Source organism: Lissotriton vulgaris, chromosome 3_1 (genome assembly GCF_964263255.1).
Source record: "Lissotriton vulgaris chromosome 3_1, aLisVul1.2, whole genome shotgun sequence".
Taxonomy (NCBI): domain Eukaryota; kingdom Metazoa; phylum Chordata; class Amphibia; order Caudata; family Salamandridae; genus Lissotriton; species Lissotriton vulgaris.
The window spans coordinates 1,392,431,912-1,392,456,465 of NC_141689.1; the positions used below are offsets into that span (position 1 = coordinate 1,392,431,912).

Sequence of the window (24,554 nt, forward strand, 5' to 3'; positions counted from 1 at the left end):
CACTAAAAAGACTCAAACTGACCAATCTCTGGGAATCCTCTATAGATCGTAAAAGCTTTAAAAAGGTTGTAACTAAAGTAACAAAAACGATATCCATAACAGAAGATAAGGAAACTTCAGCCAAGAGGACTCACAGCTTTTTAAGTTGCGCTTTGGCATTTTACCAATCCTCCCTCATCTGCCGCCTTGGAAAAGGAGACTAGAGAACAGTCCTGTAGTCTTTGTGGAACAGGAAAAGGGGATCTAGTGCACATTATTTGCATCTGCCCAAGTCTGATGGACATAAGAAGTGCTTCACCCGATCAATTTTCAACCAGAGGGGCATCAAGATCTGCAGGCAGGCGGTAAAATTGTGCTTTAACCCAGAAGAGATAAAAGCTAAACTGTCGACTTACAAAGTATTTTGACATAGTAGATGAAAGACTCAAGCACAAGCCACAGGCGACTGGAGAATAGCAAGCAGCTGGACTACTTTTAATCAACACTTTAACAGCCCAAACTACATGTGGGTCAGCCTTGTCAAATCCATGTTTACACCCTGAAGCTCAAGCACTTTATCTATTTTTTTTACACACTTTAAGAAGCTTGAATAGACAATAAAACTGAGACCTGATATGACCTCCACTTATAATATAACATTAATAAGCTCAGTATGAAAGTCTGTATTTTAAAATTCAAGTTATAATTTGAGATAAGGATAATTTTATGTATTTTTAATGCCCAAGATATTTTAATTTGTGAGTTTTAATTAACTGAACAAAAAAAATTACTTACTAGAGAGGAGTATCGTGCCACAGCGGAAGATGCACCCCATAGTCATTACGTGGCTACCCTAAGGAAACTGTATGACATGGGAGAAAAATCTGGGTGCCTATTGGCCTGGCTGAGTCCCAGGGAGGAAGAGGCACGCTAAGTGGGGGAACTTGTTACCCTGACAGGGGAGACACTAACCAACAATAGAGCAATAGACCAGGAGTTTACCCAATACTACTGTTTTTTGCACACTGCATGGCCACAGACAGATGATAAATAGATGGAGCAATGCCTATTAAAAGTGTGCCTCCAATCTTGTCGCAGGAGGACCTGGAACTGGCTAGAGGGTCATCAAACATTTTAGGAGGTCAATTAGGCACTCACTGCAACACTGAGTGGCAAGACACTGGGACCCAATGGACTGCCAGTACAGCTGTTCAAAACAATGGCAAGACTGCTAGGCCTACTCTTACTACAAATGTTTAGAGGCATGCACATAGGGGTGGCAACCGCCTGAACCTCGACACACAATAATTGCTGGAATACATAAAGAGGATAAATCAAAGACAAATTGTGGGTTTTACAGCCCTATCTCGCTCCTTATTGTTGAGACGAGATTACTATTAGCCATATTGACCCGTAGACTCAAAAAAATCATCACATTACTTAATCACTTTGACCAAAACGCGTTCATGCCCCACATGTGTACCTGGTTGAGTTTGAAGCAACTTTATAACAGGCTTGATTCCATTCGGGGTGGAAGCCCCCCGGGCTATAGTCTCTACTGTTGTTGAGAAAGCATATGACTCCATCCACCAGCCTTACAGCTGGAGAACCCCCCGGGCTATAGTCTCTACTGTTGCTGAGAAAGCATATGACTCCTTCCACCAGCCTTACTTCATCCTGGTGTTAAAACATTTCAGATTGAGCCTGCAAATGACAATAGTGGTAGTGGGGCCATAGAGGAATGAGAGAAAGGCACTATCTCCCTATACACCGACGATGTCCTTCTCCATCTTCCAGATCCCGAAACCAGGCTGGGATCCCTCCTTGACATTTTTGGTGCCTTCGGAGATTGCTATAGATAAAGAATCAACTGGTACAAATCTGTGTTAACTGGGGAACTGAGACCTAGGACTTACGGTTGAGGCTCCCCTACCGGTCGATGATGTCAGGATGATATATTTAAAAATCTTTGTGACTACGACCCAAGAACAATTCATGAAGGCTAACCTGGATAGGCCATTAATGGAGATGCAGAGAAACATAACTGGATGTCATACGCTACCTCTGTTTAGAGGATGGGCCAGCAAGGGATTTGTTTATAAAACAATTTTATGACATAGGTGAGAGGAACTGTACTGAGTCAAGTGTCCACACTTTAACAAATTAGTGACTAAAACAATTTTTGAAAAAACACATCAATAATGTTACCACACTAACATATTGAACCAGTGAAAAAATGCGAGAACCAGGTATTATTGTATCAAAAGATTATTATTATCTTTATGACAAAGAAAAATACATAGGGTACAGAAAAAGTCAAATGCGATATGGAAAGGAGTGTGTTTTAAATATTCCTATAATATATCACAAAATAAGTCTATGCTGCTTACTAATGAAAACACAATGATTCCAAAACAATAATTGAAAATCAAAAGTGGTTACAAAATAACAAGCAGAATTAGACTCAACGGTCGACGTTTCGGTCTTTTAGGATAACTTCACAAGACCATCATCAGGACTTGAATTTTGAGCATTTGGAGATTGTTGACCCTGAAATTTGTTTTTAATTCTGAGACGAATAATTCCCAGAAGCGGGTAAGAATGTTGTTCAAAGTGAATCAACGATGTTGGATATACAGCATAAGAATGAATCAACTGGATCCAGCGCAGAGAGAGATTTAGATTTTTAGATGATCGCTTCTCGATAGGGAAACAGTGATGTTGATCGAATTTGATCTCTAATATTCAAATCAAGGGTTGTCCTGGGCGGATACGCTACCTCTGACACTTCTTGGTAGAGCAGCCATATTCAAAATGCTGTATGTTATGCAGAACATACCCCATCTAATCCCTGAATCCTACTTTCTAAAGTTGAACAGAGATACAACTATACTGTTTTGGGCAGAGACAGACCCTCAGATTGCCCTGAAACCTTCAATTGATACGTGTATTATGGGGGGTTGCCCTACTGCACTTACAGGCATAGTACTGGGCCTCCCAGTTCCAGATTATTATTGACTGGCTCTACATTCTGGCTGCAGACCCAGTGGTTCGGTTGGACAGATGCACCATGGTGGAACCCACCTGGGAGCACTAATTCTATGACAGCAAAGACAGAAAGACCCTGCCTGCTTCGGTCCGGGTTCCACTGGTGACCTGGGATAGGATACAAATCCATATGCGATGGAAAGGGAGTGTCACAAAGGAAACTCATTTATGGATAAGATCACTACTTAAGGAGGTACCAAGACTAAAGAACCTTGCCAGATGGGACTTAATTTGGATCTGGGATCTCAAAGATAAGGGACATTAAAGAGAACGGAGCGGTCAGGTCATTTGTCAACCTCCAGGCGGGATACCTCTCCCAGACACAAGTATACGATTATACAAAACTATGCCACATTCTCCCCACCAAAGGGATAGCCTGGGAAGTCCTGCCAGAGTCTGTCCCACTAGGAAATCTCCAGCTCCGGTAACCATCGTGCTGAGGGGTTTGGGGGGTTGGTCTCCTCGCTCTAAAGAGCCATTATAAATAATGCTCCAGACAACCTATGGGGCCAACGACAACAGTGGGAACAGGACTTGGGTGAGATGGAAGATGTGACCCGGGAGGCCGCCCTGATGCATCATGAGGTTGCCATAAGATCACACTTCCGCCTGATTCAATTGAAGAACTTACACAGGGTCTACTTAGGCAGGGTTAATCTTCATAACATGGGGCAGATCCCCTTGTCTAGTTGTCTTAGTTGCAGAGAGGCTGAAGGTTAGTGTTACCATATTCTGTCGAACTTCCAAGAGATTCAGACATATTGGGACACAATATTGCAGGAACATAGTGCTGTACTGGGAGAGGAGATACCCCATACTCCCCAATTCATACTCCTGGTGACTATGATCTCCCCAGGAAAAAGTGAATTTTTGGCACATTTGGGTTGATAGGGGTGAAGAGGATATGGCAGAAACCTGGGGGTCGCCTACTATACCTACCAAAGCCCAGTGGTTTGCTGGGATGGACACATATATGGGGGTGGACAAAACTGTATATGCAGCCAGAGGTTATCCCAATAAATTTGACCGGGTGTGGTGTAGGTGGACAGAGCATTATGAACTGGCTTTCACTGCCCTATAAGGAACCATGCAACAAGACACGGATACGGAGCCCCAACGGCAAACATACTTACCTCCCAACAGGTGCTGCGTGGTTGAACTGGGATGCAAACGGGCTATTAAAGAGAGAAAAAGCACCATGAGAGACGAAGCGATGGGAATCCATCCACTGCGCAGTGAAACAGAAAGATGGTGCTGCTTTTTGGAGAGCAGCGAGGGCCCCTTTTTTAACAGTTGGTGAGGGTCCCTCAATTGAGATCTCTATATCCGAGGAATCCTGGATCGAGCAATTTTCAAAGGTCTATAAGGACCAAGGAAATCTTGTCTCACATTCGCATGGTACCCAATTTGAACATATTGACAAGGTAGATTTGAGAGTCACGCTTGAAGAAATGAATAGAGCTCTCGCTCTCAGTCTGGGTGGTAAGGACCCTGGACCTGACGGCGTTCCAGTAGATTTGATATGATGGACCCACTGGGTCATCCTGGAAAGGGCCTACAATTCGGACTGATCACTGTGGCTAGACGTCTCCTAACTGTATGTATAATGTACGATTTTATTATGCTCCTGAAAGCCTCATGTTGTAAGCTCAGATTGCATGTTATATTGGAAAATGTTAAGAAAAACAATAAAAAACTAAATATAATATTAATATGACCCCACCATGTTGTATAAGAACAAATGTTCTTGTCTTTTGCTTAAAAATCAATAAACAGTTAAGAAAAATGTTATAGAACACCTGATTTGGGCTTTGAATATCTGCATGAGAAACTCAAGGTCATCTAGTGCCCCATATTATATAGAAATAAGTCAACAATTGAAAATATTGTCTGAAGGACGGTTTCATATTACATAACATGGGGCATTGGCATGAGGATATCTCTTCAATGGCATATTAGACATTTTAATTGCAAAATAAATTATGAAATATTAGTTGTTAATTGATTGTTAAATATTGTTTTATGAATGCTTTTGTGCTGTATGCTTTATGGATTGCTATTTATCTAAAGTGAATATTATTACTGTTATCATTTCAAGTAGAAGTTTAAGGTGCAAACCACCTGGTAATAAATTATGAAAATTACTTTCTCCGTTTTCTAAAGTCTGCCTTGGAGGTCTCTATGTGTTGGGTTCCTAAGGTCTGTCCAGTGCTCTGCTATGCTCTCATAACCTTTGACAGCCCTTGGGAGAATAAATAAATATACCTCCTAAGTATCAGGCTTACCCTCTTATAAGTTGGTCAGCCCTTTCAATAGTCCGTTCATCATTCTATTTTGAGATGTTGCTATGTGAGCCCTAAGTGACTCATGGTATGCCCAGATCTTGGTCCCTTGCTCACTGCGCCGTTGGATTCAAGCTAGCCTGGCTCACGAGTGGTGATATCCCAAAACCGGACCCAGTATGCTTGTTTCCGGTCCAAAGGAGGACCTAACCTGGCAGTTCGGGCTGGACTGGTGCCATGGGGAGCAGGGTCAATACTGACTTGCATATGGCTTGGTCCAAACTGGGGTAACAAGCAGGCCAAATAGTGATGGAGTAAACCCAGATCTGTGACTGGGGAGGGGGGAAGAGTATTTGAAAAGTTTTAACACTCCGTCCATAATTTTATTTTGTGATGTTGCAGCCCTTCATCTGTGATCCATAACATACAAAAACAAAAAAATGAGTCCTGGTTCCACAAGTCTCATGGTAAGACGGTTTTAGTGCTCAGTAGTGAACATCCTTTGTAGCAGTGCCTCCTCAAAACCCTCTAGCATGAGCCTCACATCCCCACAAGGTATCTCCACCTTAGTGCCCAATGAAGCATAAGACCCCCATTTACTTGCCTAGGGTCATGGCTCTGGGTTAGAGCCGAAGCGGCAAGGACCTCAAATCTATTATTCCGGACTTCATCGGATCCCTTATCCTATGCTTCTGGGGCCTACTTTGCAACTCCTGACTCCAGCGGTCAGTGTGTCTCTGTTCCTCTGGTGCCCAGTGAAGCATGGGACCCCCAGTTGCTTGGCTTGAGACATGGCTCTGGGTTAGAATCGCAGCAGTTAGAACCTCAAAGAAATCAGAATGTTTAGAGCGCTAAGTACCAATGTAAGACTCTGGGGTGGGAATCTTTGTGGTGGGCCAACCAAATGAGAGGGGCATGATCCGTAAGCAAAACAAACGACAATCCTAGCAAATAATACCAGAGAGCCTCCATAGCTCACTTTATGTCCAAGTCCTCCTTTTCAATGGTGGCATAAGGCCTTTCTCGAGGAAGAAGCTTTCCACTTATATAAACCACAGGCTGTAGGAGGCCTCTGTGGTGAAGTTGGGACAGGACTGCACTGAGATCCCTACCCAATGTGTCAGTCTGTAAGACAAAAGACTTTTAAAAGTCTGAGCACATTAGAAAGTACACAGTATTTCCTTCAACAGGTCAAAGCTCCATAGCTGATCTAAATACCAATGGGTTATCTTTGCAAGTTGGTTCTTTTTCAGTAGATCCGTGAGAAGGAATGCCAGTTCAAATACGTGGGGGATAAACCGTCTATAGAATCCCACTAACCTCAAAAAAGATTTAGGGATGTCTCTATTGACCTTGACCTTATTCACCTGTGGACTGATCATACCAGCTCGGATGTGATCCCCCATGTTGCGAATTGAGTCGGTGGCCCCATTGCATTTTCTGGATTTGCTGTAAGTCCGGACTCTCGGAGAGCAGTGAAGACAGCCATTAAGTGTTGGAGATGGACAACCCAGGAGGTGTCAACTATAACAGTATCATTCAGATATGCTGCGCATATTGCTGATGCAGGCATAAGATCTGGTCCATCAGCCGTTGAAAGGCCACAGGGGCCCCATGGAGACTAAAAGGCAGAATCCTGAACTGATATAGACTAGAGAAGGTTGAGATAGTAGTGTTTTCTTTAGCGTTCTTAGTCAGGGGAGTCTGCCAGTATCCTTTAGTGAGAACAAGGGTGGATAGGAACACAGAGCCTTCCCCAAGTTTTCCATCAATTCGTCCACTCGAGCATCGGGTAAGTATCAAACTTAAACCTACTAGTTGGTGGAAGTCAATGCAAAACCTAAGGGTTTGGGAACCTACATAACCAGAGGACACCAAACACTGTTGGAGGGTTCTGTAATTCCTTCTTTTAACATACTGGTACCTTGATTTCTACTGCACTTAACCTGGCCTCTGGTATCCGATATGATTGTAACCTCACCACCTGACTACCCTTAGTGACAATATCATGCTGAATGAGAGTTGTTTTTCACAGAAAAGACATCCCCAACACTTACCGCAGCTGACTTTCCTGCTCAGAACAAAGGAAGGGCCCTAGTCCAACCTTCCTTACATTTGTGGTCTGTCCTATAGGGAAAAATGTGATTTCCAAAGGTTGAAAGTCTGTCAACAAGAAAGTAGGTGTCCTGTGAGGCTCTGCATGTTCGGATCTTCCCATTTCTTTAGAAGGTTTATGAGAGATTTTTGTCCCCTCTTAGCTCTACGGCCACCGTTACCCAGTATGTTACCATGTTATTTGTCCCAGAATAGAAAATGGACCTTGCTACTTGGCTAGTAACTTTCTGTCAGAGGATGGAAACAACACCAAGACCGTATCCCCTACACTCAGTTCTACTACCCTAGACAGTTTGTCATATCTAGTGTTTTGTTTTTCTGTGCTTTGGCTAGGTTTAGCTATACTTCTTCCCAGAGAGTGTTGACCTTGGATTTTGAACTTGCTGCATATTCCAGTGGTTCCAACCTCGTATTACCAGTGCTCAGCAGCCATAATTAGTAAAGACCTAGGCTATTGGCCGAAAAACAATTTGAATGGGGAGAACCCGGTGGAACACTGGGCCTGGCCATGAACAGCAAAGAAAACTAAAATCTATTTTGTTAAATTGCTTTAATGGTACAATTGGACTGCTCAACCAGGCCATCCATTTTGCGGGTGGTAAATGGAGGCTCAAATCTGTTGTATGCCATGAATCTTGCATGCCTGTGCCATTACCCTAGACAGGAACGGTGTTCCCAAATCAGTCAGGAGTTCTTAGGGAAATTCCACCCTAGAAAAGAACTCATTGCCTGTGCTACTACTGAAGTCAATGGTATAGCATCTGGGTACCTAGTAGCGTGATCTACAATGAACAAAATATACTGGTAGCCTTTGTAAAAGGATAGCAAGAGACCTACTAGGCTAGAAATTGTATGTATAATTACTGTTAATGTTTTTTAATATAATTTTTAAATTTTTAGCAGTTTTTAAATGTAATGTATTTGTTTTGTTTGTATTTTATTGCCGTGGCGGGTTGTGGGGTTTATAGTGGTACAGGGAGGGAAGTAATCTAAATATAATTAACTATTACTTATGTAATTGATAAATAATTCTGTAATAATATTTTAGTGTGTTACATTTTAGGTGCAGGTTGTGGGGTTTGTAGGAGTGTAGGGTGGGAAGTAATTTAATTATACGTAATAAATAATAAGTCAATATTAATTAATTAATAATTAATTATGTTAGCTGTGTACATAATTATTTTAATTATGTTAGGGGTACAGACTGGGAAGTAATTTAATAATAGTTAATACTTCCCTTTTAATTAATAATACATATTTAATTGATAATTATGTCAATTGCATGTTAATTGTTTTTAATTGCATGATGTTTTAAGTTCTGCCTGTGTGGTTTGTAGGGGTATAAGGTGGAAAGTAATTTAATTATAATTATTTGAATTTATCATTAGTTATTTAATTGATCATTAATTATATAAAGTGTATAATTACCTTACTTATTTATTATTCCTTTTGATGTGTGTTGTGGTTTTCATAAAGGGTAAAGAGTGTGAAGGAATTAATGAATAATCCATGTTAATTATTAATTATTATTTAATTGATAATTAAGTAAACTTTGTTATTAGGAAATCTTTTAAGTTATATATGAGGTGCATGCTGTTTGTAGTGGTAAAGGGTGAAAAGGTAATTAAATATAAATATTTTATTATTAGTTAATTGCATAGTTGATAATTACTTATTTAAATTATGTAATTATTATTTTCTTAAATATATTAGGTGCATATTGTTGGGTTTGTAAAGATAGAGGGCTGGAAGTTAAATAAATCTAATCTGGATCAGATCGATGGGTGCGAATCAATGGAAGAGGACAGCGATCATCATGGTGAGGCTGGGCTGGTGAACGGAGATGTGAACGGGCGAAATGGGCATCAAAACCTCGAAACTACCGTGGGGACCCCCACAAAAATAAGAGAGGAGGAGGAGTCACCAATTGACATTAATACTGTCAAAAATGCCAGTAGGCGACAAAAGAACAATTCGGCCAAGCAGTCCTGGCTGCTGAGGCTCTTTGAGTCTAAACTCTTTGACATCTCCATGGCCATATCCTACTTGTACAATTCCAAGGAGTCTGGGGTGCAGGCTTACATTGGAAATCAACTTTTTTATTTCCGTAATGAGGATGTGGACTTTTACTTGCCGCAGCTGCTCAACATGTACATCCACATGGACAAAGACGTTGGGCATGCCATTAAGCTGTACATCATACACCGCTGTCGGCAGAGTATCAACTTCTTGCTGCAGTGTGCCTGGCTACTTGGCGCCTACTCCTCGGACATGCACATCCCTACCCAGCGCCACTCCTGTGGGATCAAGCTGCGCAAACTCATCCTCTCTGATGAGCTGAAGCCAGCGCACAAGAAGAGGGAGCTGCCCACACTCAGTTCAGCCCCTGACAAGGGGTTGTCCCCTTCCAAACGAACTCATCAGCGCTCCAAATCCGATGCAACGGTCAGCATCAGTCTGAACAGCAGCCTGAAGCAAACAGCAAGCAACCCCAAAGTGAAGAACGATGATGAGCCCGTACGCTTGGCTCCTGAGCGGGAGTTCATCAAGTCTATGATGGCGATTGGAAAGCGGTTAGCCACTCTGCCCACCAAGGAGCAGAAGACCCAGCGGCTCATCTCTGAGCTGTCGCTGCTGAACCATAAGCTTCCGGCCCAGGTCTGGCTGCCGACTGCCGCCTTCGATCACCATGTCGTACGAGTGCCCCACACCCAGGCCATGGTGCTGAACTCCAAGGACAAGGCTCCATATCTGGTGTATGTCGAAGTACTTGAATGTGAAAATTTCGAGACCTCGGTGGTACCTGTCCGTATTCCAGAGAATCGCATCATGAGCAGGCGCTCGGTGGGAAACCTTCTGGAATGTGGGATAACCCATGAGCAGAGGGCCAGCAGCTTCCCCACCATTCCCAACTATGACAATGACGACGAAGCCTGGTCTGTGGATGACATTGGGAAGCTCCAGGTGGAGCTGCCCGAGGTCCACACCAACAGCTGTGACAATATTTCACAGTTTTCCGTGGACAGCATCACCAGCCAAGAAAGCAAGGAGCCGGTCTTCATCGCTGCTGGAGATATCAGACGACGTTTGTCCGAGAACCTTGCACATGCGCCAACAAAGTTTCAAAGAGATCCTGATGACCCATCCGCAGTGGCTCTGAAGAAGCCCTGGCAGGAGAAAGTCCGGCGGATCCGGGAAGGTTCCCCATACGGGCACTTTCCTAATTGGCGACTCCTCTCCGTAATTGTGAAATGTGGGGATGACCTCCGCCAAGAGCTGCTAGCTTTCCAAGTCCTCAAACAGTTACAGGTAATCTGGGAGCAGGAACGTGTTCCTCTGTGGATCAAACCATACTAAATCCTGGTTATCTCCTCCGACAGCGGCATGATTGAGCCCATTGTCAACGCTGTCTCTATCCATCGGGTGAAGAAGCAATCTCAGCTCTTGCTGCTGGACTACTTCCTCCAAGAGCATGACAACTATACCACCAAAGCTTTCCTGACTGCTCAGCGCAACTTTGTACAAAGCTGTGCCGGCTATTGTCTGGTGTGCTACCTGTTACAGGTCAAGGACCGGTACAATGGGAACATCTTGCTGGACGCCGAGGGGCACATCATCCACATTGACTTTGGGTTCATTCTCTCCAGCTCTCCAAGAAACCTTGACTTTGAGACATCTGCTTTCAAGCTCACCTCTGAGTTTGTTGATGTGATGGGAGGCCTTGATGGTGACATGTTCAACTACTACAAGAAGCTGATGCTGCAGGGACTCATCGCTGCTCGGAAGCACATGGACAAAGTGGTGCAGATCGTGGAGATAATGCAGCAAGGTTTCCAGTTGCCCTGCTTTCATGGCTCCAGCACCATTCGCAACCTGAAAGAGTGATTTCACATGCACATGACCGAAGAGCAGCTACTGGTGGAGCAGCTTGTTGATGGTAGTATGCGGTCCATCACCACCAAGCTGTACGATGGATTCCAGTACCTGACGAACTGCATTATGTGACCTCTCTCCTGTGCCACCGGGCTCCAGATCACAGGTGCTGGGTGATACCCTGGACACCGCTACCAATAGAAGCAAGGTTTTGCTCCCAAGTGGAGAGACTGTGCCCCACCCGGCGTTGACGGGCATCATCCAATTGACCTTTTACCAGTCTCTTTTTAGAAATGCAATTTGGAAAACAATGAATGTCCGCAAACTAAAGGATCATGTTGGAACTGTTGGTGTCCATGTTTAGGGCATGCCTGAGAAAGGGAAGGTCATGACCCTAATAGATCTGAGGATCCAGAAAAAGACCACTGCCCTCTTTCTAACACAGTATTATGCCTGCAATCTTCCAGACACCTCTCACTTGTGTTTGGGACTTCTGAAAGCCTCATAGACGGCCTTGCCAATCATGCTTTCAAACATTTGCTGGTGTTTCCTGAAAGAAAGACGCTGTAGGGTTGGTCCTGTATAGGACTTCCCCCATCCAGCACCATCAGCATTACTACCCCTTCGCCTTTGCACATAATCAAGAAATAGTACTCGCTCCCTCTGGGCGGACCAGTTTGTCACACTCTGCACTGTATGAAGATGGAGCTTTCTGCCAGAGCCCATCTCTTCTGAAATAACCTAGATCCCATCTTTTGTTCACTGAAATGATCTTTTTTGATGTCCTGCCTTACTTGCATGTTCTTCAGTGGTTACAGCATCATGAAGGTGATCATCACAGGCCTCGGACTGGCTATTTCCATCCTGAATGGCCTCGCACCCCTAACCTTCATTTTCATGGCCTTTGTTGGAATGACTGAGATGCCCCTTATGCCATCCTTCCTCTTCTGCTTATGTGTGTCCTGGCTTTGCTACAATAATTGTGCAAGTTGCATGGTCCTAGACTGGTAGAGTGAGGAAAGACTTGAACTCCCAGACAACAATGTCTCATTACTTTTGTGTGTAACTTTTATGTGGTATTTTGTACAGTCTTAGCCATGACTTTTCATGCCTGTCTTTCTTACGGGGTTGCAATTATTTTTCAAGAGAACTATTTGTGTTTCCTTAAATCTTTCCTGTCAGATGTTGTTTTTCAGCCTCCGATCCCCAATTTCTCAATAGCCCTTCCTTGCTTAGTAAGTTAGGGAGAGGACCCATACTTTACAGCACCAGATATTTGTCAGACATGTTGAACCCTTCTTAAAGATCTCTATCTGATATTTGGCAGATCTGGGAGGACGCTGGTGCCTTTTGAGAACACACCGAAGAATTACTGTGTGACCCACATGCAGAAACAGGTCGACAGTCCACTGTGGAACCCACCCGCACAGGGTGATCCCAAAGAAATGAGCTAGGTTACATCCCGTCGAAGGTGGCAGGATGCAAAGCTGTAGGTTTGTGAGACACTTGTTGCACTACTGTCCACAAAGGGTGGAATTGGGGGAGGGTGGGGGGATCAAAGGGATCATTACTTTTTAAAGAGAGCAATGAGCCACTGAATGCCGACGCTTTCCTGTTTCTTTGTATTAAAATAAGATGAATCTAGTGAAATCGAATTATTTTCTTATTACCTAATTATTATTATTTGTTTACTTGATAATTATTAAAATGTTGTAATTATCAGAATTGTAAAATATATTTTAGGTGTGTGTTGTTTACTTTCTAAAGGTATATGTTTAGGAAATGACTTAATAATAAACATAAAAATAGCTGTGTATTCTTTAAAAAATGTGTTATTAATTATGTTATGTGTTATTATATTATAGTTTTAATTGTAAGTAAAATTATATTTGTTGGTTGGTATAATTGTAGAAACTTGGGCCCCCATTAGGATGGCGGGCGGACTTTGCCCGCCCACCATCCTCACGGTATCAGGGACCGCCCGCCCGCCATAAGGGCGGGGGTCCCGTGCCTGGCATTAGGATGCGCCCGCCACATTGGCGGGCGCATCCTGCATTCCTACCATTGTGGTGGGTGGTGCACTCAGCACCGCCGCCACAATCGCAGGAAGGCATGCAGTGCGCTTCCATGCACAGCATGGCAGGCACCACGCAGTGCCTGCAATGCTGTGCATGGAACTGCTGGGGGGTACCATAGGTACCCCCCATGTGCACCCCCCACCCCCAGAGTCCATGGGGGCCTGCATCGGGCCCCCAATGCAGACTCTGCATGCCTTAATGTCGCCACGGAAAGGCATTTTAAAAAGCCCATCCTAATATGGCTGGCGGTGTCTGAAAGACACCGCCATCCATAGAAACCCTTTTCCGCCCCGGTCGCAAGTTGACCGGGTCGGAAAAGCAGCGGACGGTCTTTCCGTCTGCCGCGGACCCCAGAGCCATACTAATATGGTGGTGGTCATTCCGGGACAAATGGTGGGCAGATCCCCCCCGCCAGGCCGGCGATGGTTACCACCGGCCTGGCGGGGGCGATTGGCCCGCCATCCTAATGGGCCCCATAGTGTGGTATTTTAATTATATCATTATTTGTTTTATTTAAAAAATTTATTAAACAATGTAATAAATGCGCATTTATTTTTAAAAAAATGTATATATATTATAGATTGAAATATTTATATTTGTTGTTATTTACTGTAGTTGTTAAACGGTTTTAATTGTAGTAAACTACTCTCTCTTTACTGCTGCACAGACAGGAGTGGGAATAGTAAATTTGACCCCTCCGCAATCCAACACTTTCCCTACTGTTGCACCGACTGGAGTGGGAATAGTAAGAACCTAATTAGGATGTCGGTCGACATCCCTGCGGGTTTGAGACCGACCTCGGGTCGGTGGTCCGAAACGGCAATTACAATGCGACCACACATGGTACGGTCACAGATTCCCATTTCCTATGGGAACTGGCGCGGCAGTTGGAGACCGGCCGCAGCACAAGCTCCCATAGAGAAATGGGAGTCACTGTAAATCCTTCATGGTGCCTGCCATATGATGCAAGGATTTACAGGGGGCACCATAGCGGGCCATGGTAGAAAGGGGGCCCTGCAAGGGGCCCCCAAAGTTGCTTTCCAACAGGCTTTCCATGTAATTCTAGCGAGATTTACAAAACTAGTATGATTCTCACTCCGGCTGCTGTTTTGAAATGTTTGTGCTGATCCGTTAAACGGGGGCAGAGAAAAAGGGTGGGTCCCAAAACGCATTTTCCATATATTAATTCCCATAGGACATTTAGACACGACTACAGCCTGAACTGCTGAACGGAATTACACTAAATTTGGCAGGAAGGTAGATGTTGGTCCAGGGAAGTGCCTTTTTGTTATTTAGTGTAAATCTGTTCAGTAGTTTTAGAGATATTAACAGAAATCCTAATCGGTAGATATAGTGACCCAAAGGATACGGGAGCCCTCCTGATCTTGTGCTGAGATCTGATTGGCTGCCAACACTTCAAACCAGGAAGTGTTGGCAGCCATCTTGGGACTCAGCTTGAGCTGTGTACCACAAAAAAAGGTTAAAAAAAAGAGAAGGGGGCAGGGTAGGAATAAAAGCATTTTTTTGTTTAATTTTCAACTGGAGCAGCCTCCTTGGGCAAGTGTTAAGTTAAGGTGGGGAGCCTGTGCAGCCCCCCCCACAGCCCCAGGGACCGCCAACTCCTCGGGGCTCTATGATTAATTTAATTGGGGGTGGCCACGTGGTCCCCTCTCCCCATAGTGCAATGGTGGGGCCTCAGGGATTGGGTCCCCATGGCCAAACACGCCTCAGAGAGGGTGCCACGCGGCCCCCCTTCCCTAATAATAAATATTCTTTTAAAGGCCATGCCCCAGGGGATGGGGTCCCTGGGGCCGAAATCGGCCCAGGGAGGGGCCCCCTCCTCCATGGCAAAAATATATAATTTTTTCTAAACGCCAGCCACAGGGGAAGTTGTCAGTGCCCCGCCCCCTTTCTCAACCACTCTGCAATGGGGCTTCCTGGTGTACAACTTGTTGGGGAATGAAGTCCCCTTGGCTAGTGAGGGAGCTTTGGGGCCAACAACTACTCCTGTTTCCTCCAGTAAGTACCACACTGCGGGATTGCTGAGAGGTCACCCAAGGCCCACCCCCTTTCTCCAGCACTCTGCAAACAGGCCTCCTGGCGCAGTACTGGTTGAGAGACTAAGTCCCCTTGGCTACAGAAGGTCCTTGGGGGCCAACAACCCCAACTGATACTTCCAGTAAGCCCCAAACGGCAGGACTGCCAAAAGCGTACTGGGCCCACCTCCTTTCTCCACCCCTCTGCAAACACACCTCCTGGTGCACTACTGGTTGGCGGTTGAAGTCCCTTAGGCTGATGAGGGTCTTTAGGGGCCAACAACCCCTCCTGATACCTCCAGTAAGACCCACACAGTGGGATTGCTGAGAGCTCGTGGCAGGTCCTGCCTCCATTCTCCACCACTCTGCAAACGTCCCTCCTGGTGCTCTGCTGGTTAGGAGATCAAGTGCCCTTGGCTGCTGAGTGTCCTTGGGAGCTAAGAAGGCCTCCTGTTCCCAGCAGTAAGTCCCACGCAGTGGGATTGCTGAGAGCTGATGGGAGGCCCCACCCCCCTTTCTCCAACACTCTGCAAGAGCGCCTCTCGGCACACTACTTGTTTGAGGATTGAGATCCCTTTGGATGCTGTGGGTCCTTCTGGCCAAGAAGCCCTCTTGCTGCCAGCAGTAAGTCCCACACAGCGGGATTGCTGCGAGTTGGCCTGAGTCACTGGTCCCTTTTCTCCACCACTCTGCAAATGCGCCTAGTAGTTAAAAAAACACAGAAATTCACTTGAAAACCAAAGGCTACAGGGCTGTAATATTAGGAAATAGAATTTTAAAAACCCTTGAAATGTATTGAAAAAACAAATGTTACAGGGACGTTATAGTTAGGAAATAGAATTTTTAAATACTTAGAAATTCACTGATAAAAAACAAAGGTTACAGGGATGTTATTGTTCAGATTTCACTCATACAAAACAATAGAAATTCAGCAGTTATATTTACCTAAGCGAACAATAACTTATGCCCCAGCAATGCATTGCTTATGACCTCATATATTACATCTCTCATGACATGGTCAGTGCATCACTGATGACATATCAAATGACATCACTGATGATATCACTCATAACATCACTCATAACATCATCCACAGAACTACTCACACACCAATACAATCCCTTGTATGTCCACTCACATACCCACATACCTCTCACATCCCCATTCACAAACCCATACAAGTACTCCCACCCCTACTCACTTCTCCATAGAGCCACTCATACACCCACTCACTCCCTCATACATGAACTCACACAACCATGCACTCCCCCATACAGCTACTCACACATAGACTTCTTCACCTATACAGTCACTCACACACCTATCCTCTCCACGCAGCCATACAAGTACTCATATACTCACTCACACAACCACTCAACCATTTACATACCCATTCACACATCCAAACAAGCACTCACATACCTGCTCACTCGCCCATATAGTCATTCACACAGATGCTCACTCTCCAAAGGACTCCCATTCTAACTCATTTAACCAAACACTCAAATAGGCACTCACTCACACATACAGCCACTTACACACCCAGTTACTCACTCATACAGACATTCAGACACCTACTCACTCACTCATACAGTCGCACACACACTCACTCACTCACCCACACAGCCACTCATACACCTGTGCAGCAATATACACACCCATAAAACCACTCACACAAACACAACCACTCACACAACCACTCACACAATCCACAGATCTAGTCACAAAGCCACTTATTCACCCATACAGTCACTCATGCATGCACTTACACACCCACTCACACACTGATACATTTAGTCATATACCCACTCAGCTCACACATGTTAATGATAGTATCACTCATTAGTAGTATACATAGTATACTAATATAACTTATCTAGTAGCTTAGTATAAATGTTTAACAATCATAAACTCTTAGAAAATACTTAAACTCACTGGATGATGTCATGAGTTATGTCATCAGTGTTGCCATTTGAGATATCATCAATGATGTCACTGACCATGTTATGAATGATGTAAGATGTGAGGTCATAAGCAGTGCATTGCGGGGTGTAAGTTATAGTTAGCTCAGGTAACTATAACTGCTGAATTTATATGATTTTGTGCACATGAAATCTGAGTCTAACACTATAACTTCCCTGTGAGGCAGTCAATCTCAAATCTGGGGACTGGGTTTGAGTCTCAGCAATGACGCTCAACGTTCCGTGATTCTCGGCAAATCACTTAATTTCCCCATGCCTAACAAAAATGATGAATGTGTCCTTGTGTAACACAACTGGTGCTCATGTAAAGTGCTCTGATACCTGATACATTCGGATTGTGCTGCAGAATTTTTTTTTTAATTTGCTAAATTGATTGGTATCAACATCAAGATTTTTCAAAAGCCTTGTGATTTTAGTAAAGTTGCCATAGGCCAGCACCCACTCTGAAAAAAGATCCAGCTCCAGCGTAGTTCACCACCTGCCATTTTTTTGGGCAGATCAGTAACTTGGCCACAGTCCGATAACATCATATCAAAAGGCATGGTCAAGGTCATGACGTTTACAAGCAATTGCTGTTATAGAGTACACAACATTTTTTAAAGAGTATGATATTTTGCCAATTCACAGCATTTTGAAAGCGGGTCTACTTTTATATTAAAAAAAATCGCTCTTCCTCCTGTCCTTTAAAGCTAGGTGGGTCTTGAACGTTTGTTGTTATAAAAACTGGGCTCTGGTTCTAAAAAGTTTGGAAAGCAATGATCTAGGATCTAATAGTTTGGTGAAGTTTAGAGGTGGGGATACCTACCCCTATTCCTTCATTCTGCTGCTAGAATAAGCTACTAATCAAATATTGAAAATGGGACTGCCCCCTGAGCTAAGTTGCTTATACACAGAAACCATCACTCTCTCCTGTGTGTGGGTATATATACATATATATATATATATATATATATATATATATATATATATATATATATATATATATATATATATATATATGTGTGTGTGTGTGTGTGTATATATATATATATATGATATGTATATATGTGTGTGTCTATATATATATATATATATATATATATATATATATATATATTCATTGAAAAAACATAGGTTTCAGGGACGTTATAGTTAGGTGGACATTTTATTTGTACAAAACCAGAGAAATTAGTCTGTTATAGTTAGTTGAGCTAACTATAACTCGCGCCCCCGCAATGCACTGCTGATGACATCACATATTACATCCCTCATGACATGGCCAGTGACATCACTGATGACATCTCAAATGACATCACTGATGACATCATCCAGTGACTGAGTGTTTCTAAAGAGTTTAAATATGTTTGATACATATATATGGCAAGGTATATTGAAGAATGAGTGGGTAAATGAGTGTCATGTTTTTTTTCAGTGAATTTCTAAGGTTTTTTAAATGCTGATTTTTAACTATAAAGTCCTTGAAACCTATGGTTTTTTCAGTGAATTTCAAAGGTTTTTTAAATGCTAATTTCTAACTATAACGTCCCTGAAACCTATTGTTTATTTCAGTGAATTTCTAAGGTTTTTTAAATGCTAATTTCTAACTATGCTTACATAGGTAGGGCATGCACAGAAAGAGGACGAACGGAGCAGAAAGAAGCAAGTGATATGCAGAAAGAACCATCAGAGGTGCAGAAAGAGGCAAAGTCATTCTGTGCCCTGGGCACCCCCTGCCTTTTTGCTGACTGGTACTGGACGAGTGTGTGGGTAATGCCTGGTTCATTGCATGAGTGCATGGGTAGTGCCTGAGTGATTGCATGAGTGCATGGGTAATGTCTGGGTAATTTTTTAACTGCATAAGTAGTGCCTGGGTGATTGCATGAGTGCATGAGTAGTGCCTGGGTGATTGCATGAGTGCATGGGTAGTGCCGGAGTGATTGCATGAGTGCATAGGTAATGCCTGGGTAATTACATAAGTGCATGACTAGTGCTGGGGTGATTGGAGGAGTGCACGTCCGCTGACTCGTTAATTGAAGGAGTGAATGAGGAGTGTCTGGGTGATTAGAAGAATACATGGGTAGTGCCTGGTTGATTGGAGCAGTGCATGAGTAGTGCCTGAGTTATTGCATAAGTGGATGAGCAGTGCCTGGGTGATCGGAGGAGTGCATGGGATAGTGCTTCAGTGATTTTGTAACTGCTTAGTTAATGTCTCAGTGATTGCATGAGTATGGAGGTAATGTGTAGAAGATTGGAAGAGTACATGAGTAATGCTTGACTGATTGCATTAGTGTATGGGTAATGTCTGGATGATTGCATGAGTGCATGGATTATGTCAAGGTGATTGCAAGAGTGGAAGAGTAGTGTGTAGTGTTTTTATAAGTGCTTGGGTATTGGTGACATGCTTGGATAAGTCTATGGTTACTAGCTGGTTGATTGCAGAAGTGCATGGGTTATTGCAGCAGGGCATAGGCAGTGCCTGTGTAATTGTATCAGTGGATGAGTAGTGCCTGGGTGATTGGAAAAGTGCTTTCACAATGCCTTGTTAATTTTGTAAGTTCATGTGTAATACCTGGATGATTGCATGAGTGTATAAGTAGTGCCTGGATGATTGCATGAATGCATGGGTGGTACCTGAGTGATTGGAGCTGTGCATGAGTAGTGCCTGAGTTATTGCATAAGTGGATGAGTAGTGCCTGGGTGATCGGAGGAGTGCATGGGGTAGTGCTTGGGTTATGATATTAAATGCTTGAACCGGGCTGGCGGTAAGTCTGGAGGCGGTCTAGCCGTCATTCTTAAATCCTATCTCCAGTTGACCTTCACCAAACTTACTAATATTGGTATAATTGAAGCCATGTACTTCTCTATATCCGACTCCGCGGCAGTTATCCTGGCGGGCTCATTAGTCTATAACCCCCCCACCGCCTCCTCCCCCTCTCTCACTGCCCTCTTCCACCAACTGGCTGATTTATCCCTCAAACACCAATATTTCCTAGTCCTTGGTGATTTTAACCTCCACGTAGATAACCCGCTCTGCGCGAAGGCAAACAATCTGCTGGAAACTATGGAAAGCCTGAATCTCAAACAATTAGTCGTAGGTCCCACTCATGTGGCTGGCCACACCTTGGACCTCATATTCGCCAATTTCTCGAATATCACTGTCCTCCCACCCCTCCCTCTCACCTGGACTGATCATTATCTCATCCCCTTCTCCCTTGCCCTCGGACGAAAAACTGCCCTCCTGGCCCCTAGGAAGGAGCTGGGTAGAAAGTGGCACAAGGTCACATGTGCCACCTTGGACCCGGTATTCCACTTTCAGACGGAGTATCTCTCCTCTGATATAGATGAAAATGTCTCTAGGCTGAATGCTGCTCTCGTCAGTGCGATTGACTCCATTGCTCCTCAGAAAATTATCACCTCCACTAGATCGCGACCTTCTGCTCCCTGGTTTTCTACCCCCCTCCGTGAGGAGAAAAGCAGATGCAAAGCTCTCGAACGCAAGTGGAGACTAAACTATGACCCTGAAGCCAAACTTCTATACAGATCTACCCTGACAAAATTCCTCAAACAAAAAAAACTCGCTATGAAAGATCACTTTGCCTCTCAAATCACCAAGGCCAAAAACTCATCTAAAACCCTATTTTGCATTGTCAAAGACTTTATCAATCCTCCGGCCAGGGCTCCTCAGAACACCTCGAGTCAGGCTCTATGCGAGGGACTTTCAGACTACTTCCTCGAAAAGATAAATAAACTCTGTGTCTCCTTCCCCACAGGGCTAGCCCCCACGCCTTCCCCCACTAGTCCCCCAGAGTCCCCGTCCTTTCTCTCTTTTAATAAACTTAATCGGGATGATGCCATCAGGTTACTCATCCATTGCAAATCCGGCGCCCCCTCAGATCCTGTCCCTGCGAAACTCATGGGAGAACTGGCGCCTTCGCTAGCCTGCTCCTTCCTTTCCATCTGGAATGCCTCCCTCCACCTTGGCTTCTTCCCGACCACCTGGAAGGAGGCCTTGGTGATTCCCATTCTAAAAAAAGCGGATGCAGATCCCACTGTTTTTGCTAACTATCGCCCCATCTCACTTCTCCCTAAACCCGCAAAAGTCCTGGAAAAAGCCGTGCAGTTGCAACTCACGGAATATCTGGAAAACCACTCTCTACTGCACGAATCACAATCCGGATTCAGAGCTGGATTCAGCACCGAGACGGCACTGTTGGAAGTCTCCGAAACAATTCGGGAATGCGTGGACAGGGGCGAGGAGGCCATGCTGGTCCTCCTCGACCTGTCCGCAGCTTTCGATACGGTCTCCCACCCTATCCTCCTTGACCGACTTAAACAGATAGGCATTGGTGGCACCGCTTTCAGCTGGATCGAGTCCTTCCTCTCGACAAGAAGTCAGAGGGTATTGTTGCGACCCTTCAAGTCAGAGAAAAAACCCCTGTCTTGCGGGGTGCCACAGGGTTCTGCCCTTAGCCCCCTGTTCTTCAACGTCTACCTTGCCCCACTGGCCGACGTTGTGGAGTCCTATGGAGTCAGGGTGGTCTCTTATGCTGACGACACTCAGCTGGTGTTTTCCTTTAGGGACCACTCGGACTCCGCATTCGCCAACTTCCGCCAGTGCCTCAACAACATCAGTGTCTGGATGACCGCTAATCATCTCAGACTGAATGCAGACAAAACGGAGGTATTGTTTTTCAATCAAAAAGCCTCCATCCCCTCTACTTGGTGGTGGCCCACGGCGCTGGATCCCGCCCCATCTCCCGTTCACTCGGCTTGGAATCTGGGTTTCCAGTTTGATGACTCCCTATCATGCAAAACTCAGATTAATAAAGTGACCTCTGCCTGCTTCCTGAAGTTGCGCATGATCAGAAAAATTCTTCCTTATCTCCCCCTGGATTCCCGCCGTACAGTTACTCAAGCCCTCATCACGTCCCACTTGGACTATGCTAACAGCCTCTATGCTGGTGCCCCCCAGTATCTGGTAGGCCGGCTGCAGATTGTCCAGAATGCTGCAGCCAGACTGATTGGTAACATCCCCTACCGCCAATCTGTTTCTGCGTATCGTAAGGAACTCCACTGGCTCCCAGTGGCCAGCCGCATCCAGTTCAAGGTCCTTACCCTCACCTATCGAGCCGTCAACGACCGCGGGCCCAACTACCTGAAAAAACGTGTCTCGATATCCCGCTCCACCAGATCCTTGAGATCCAATGACCTCCGCCTCCTGATCTCTCCCCGTTTTAGATTATCTAGAATGGGTGGCAGAGGGTTCAGTGTCATTGCCGCTAAATTGTGGAACTCCCTACCAATCGAGTTGAGATTCTGTCCCTCCGAATCCGTCTTCCGGGCCAAACTCAAAACTTGGCTCTTTTCCGCACTTTGAGTCACCCTACTGCTTCTCCTTGCTCTTTGCTCCCTCTTCCCCTTTTAGAGGCTCAGGTTTTTAGCGCCGGGACACCCCTTCGGGGATAGCTGTGCGCTCTATAAACTACATAAAATAAATAAATAAATAAATTTTGTAACTGCTTGGTTAATGTCTCGGTGATTGCATGAGTATGGAGGTAATGTATAGAAGATTGGAAGAGTACATGAGTAATGCTTGACTGATTGCATTAGTTTATGGGTAATGCCTGGATTATTGTATGAGTGCATGGTTAGTATCTGGGTGATTGCAGGAGTGCATGAGTACTGCCTGGGTCATTCGAGGAGTGCAAGGATAGTGCATGGTGATTTTATAAATGCATGAGTATTCACTGAGTGATTGGATAAGTGCATAGCTATTGATTGGTAGCTGAACACTAGAACATGTGGTCACTGCAGGCTCTCGTCACACTGAGCTGTCCGTCCATGTGGGCTAGTGCCTTAGCATCATTACACTCGCCAGTTTGTGTGTTGTGTGTTATAAAACAGAAACAGCATATTCCCCAACGAGTCAGTTACACAGCACACCCAAAGGGCAAGTGCTAATGATTAAGGGCCCAAGTGCATTCTGGTAGACCCCAGCGTAAATTAGGCAGTAGTTTAAAGTCTAAAATTGCCAAACTGATGTAGCAGCATGGTTTCCTGCTCCTAAAAGATGAAAAACGGGGTGCTAGAACACGTGGTCTCTGCAGCAGGCTCTCTTCACACTGAGCTGTCCGTCCATTAGGGCTTGTGCCTTAGCATCATTACACTCGCCGGTTTGTTTGTTATAAAACAGAAACAGCATATTCCCTAACAAGTCTGTTACACAGCTGCCCAAAGAGCAATTGATTTAAAGCCCCGGGGAGGTGGCAGTCCCCGTGGCTGCGGGGGCCGCATGCTGCGTGAATAAATTAGAAAGCCCCGGGGAGGTGGCAGTCCCTGGGGCTGCGGGGGGGCCCCCTACATAAATCAAATTGCCCACGGCACCTAGCCCACCTGGGGGCTTTCAAAAACAAAGCAAGGAAGCCCACACTTCATTTTTTAAGTTTACGGACGGATTCGCACACCGGCACGACCCCAGCCCACCCCCCCAAAAAATGCTTTTTATGGGCCTGGGGGGTCAGGGTGTTTTTACCCTGTCCCCTTTTCTTGTTTGCAATGTATGTCTCACCTTTTTGAGTATCACTTGATGCAAGGCACAAGATGGCTGCCAACACTTCCTGGTTTGGAATGTTGGCAGCCAATTAGAATGAAGTTCGTGCTGGGGAGGACATGTGTGGTTAGGCTCCACCCAGATATCTATATTTCTTTTTCCTTTAGTATTTCAAAAGTTACTGAAAGGGTTTACACTATTTTAAAAAAAGGGGCACTTTCTGAGCCAAGAGCTACATTTTTGCCAAATTTGGTGTAATTCCGTCAGCAGTTCGGTCTGTAGTCCTATGGAAATTAACATGGAGAAAACGCTCTTTGGGACCCCTTTTTTTCTCGGCCCCCGCTTCACAAATCACCCAGAAACTTTCAACAAAGAAACTGAGAGGGCCGACTCATTCATTTTGAAAATTTTGCGAAGATTCGTCAAAATGCGCCAAAGATATTGGCAAATCAAAAAATGCTTTTCCTATGGAAACTAGGGGGCATATTAGCAAGGGCTTTAAAAAAAATAACCACTTTAACGGCAAAAAGTGCCGCTAAAGCAGCAATTTTTTTATTGCCCTATTAGCAAGCTGTCGCTAACAACAGTTAGCGGCAGCTTTTAGGCGATAGCGACTGGTTTGGGGCCCGCTT

At 44.7% G+C, this 24,554-nt stretch overlaps 1 pseudogene; it reads left to right on the top strand.

The window, feature by feature from the left end:
* Positions 1-11,852, top strand: part of LOC147727958 (phosphatidylinositol 4-kinase beta pseudogene) — a 31,227-nt pseudogene extending 19,375 nt beyond the window's left edge.
* Positions 11,853-24,554: the final 12,702 nt, after the last annotated feature.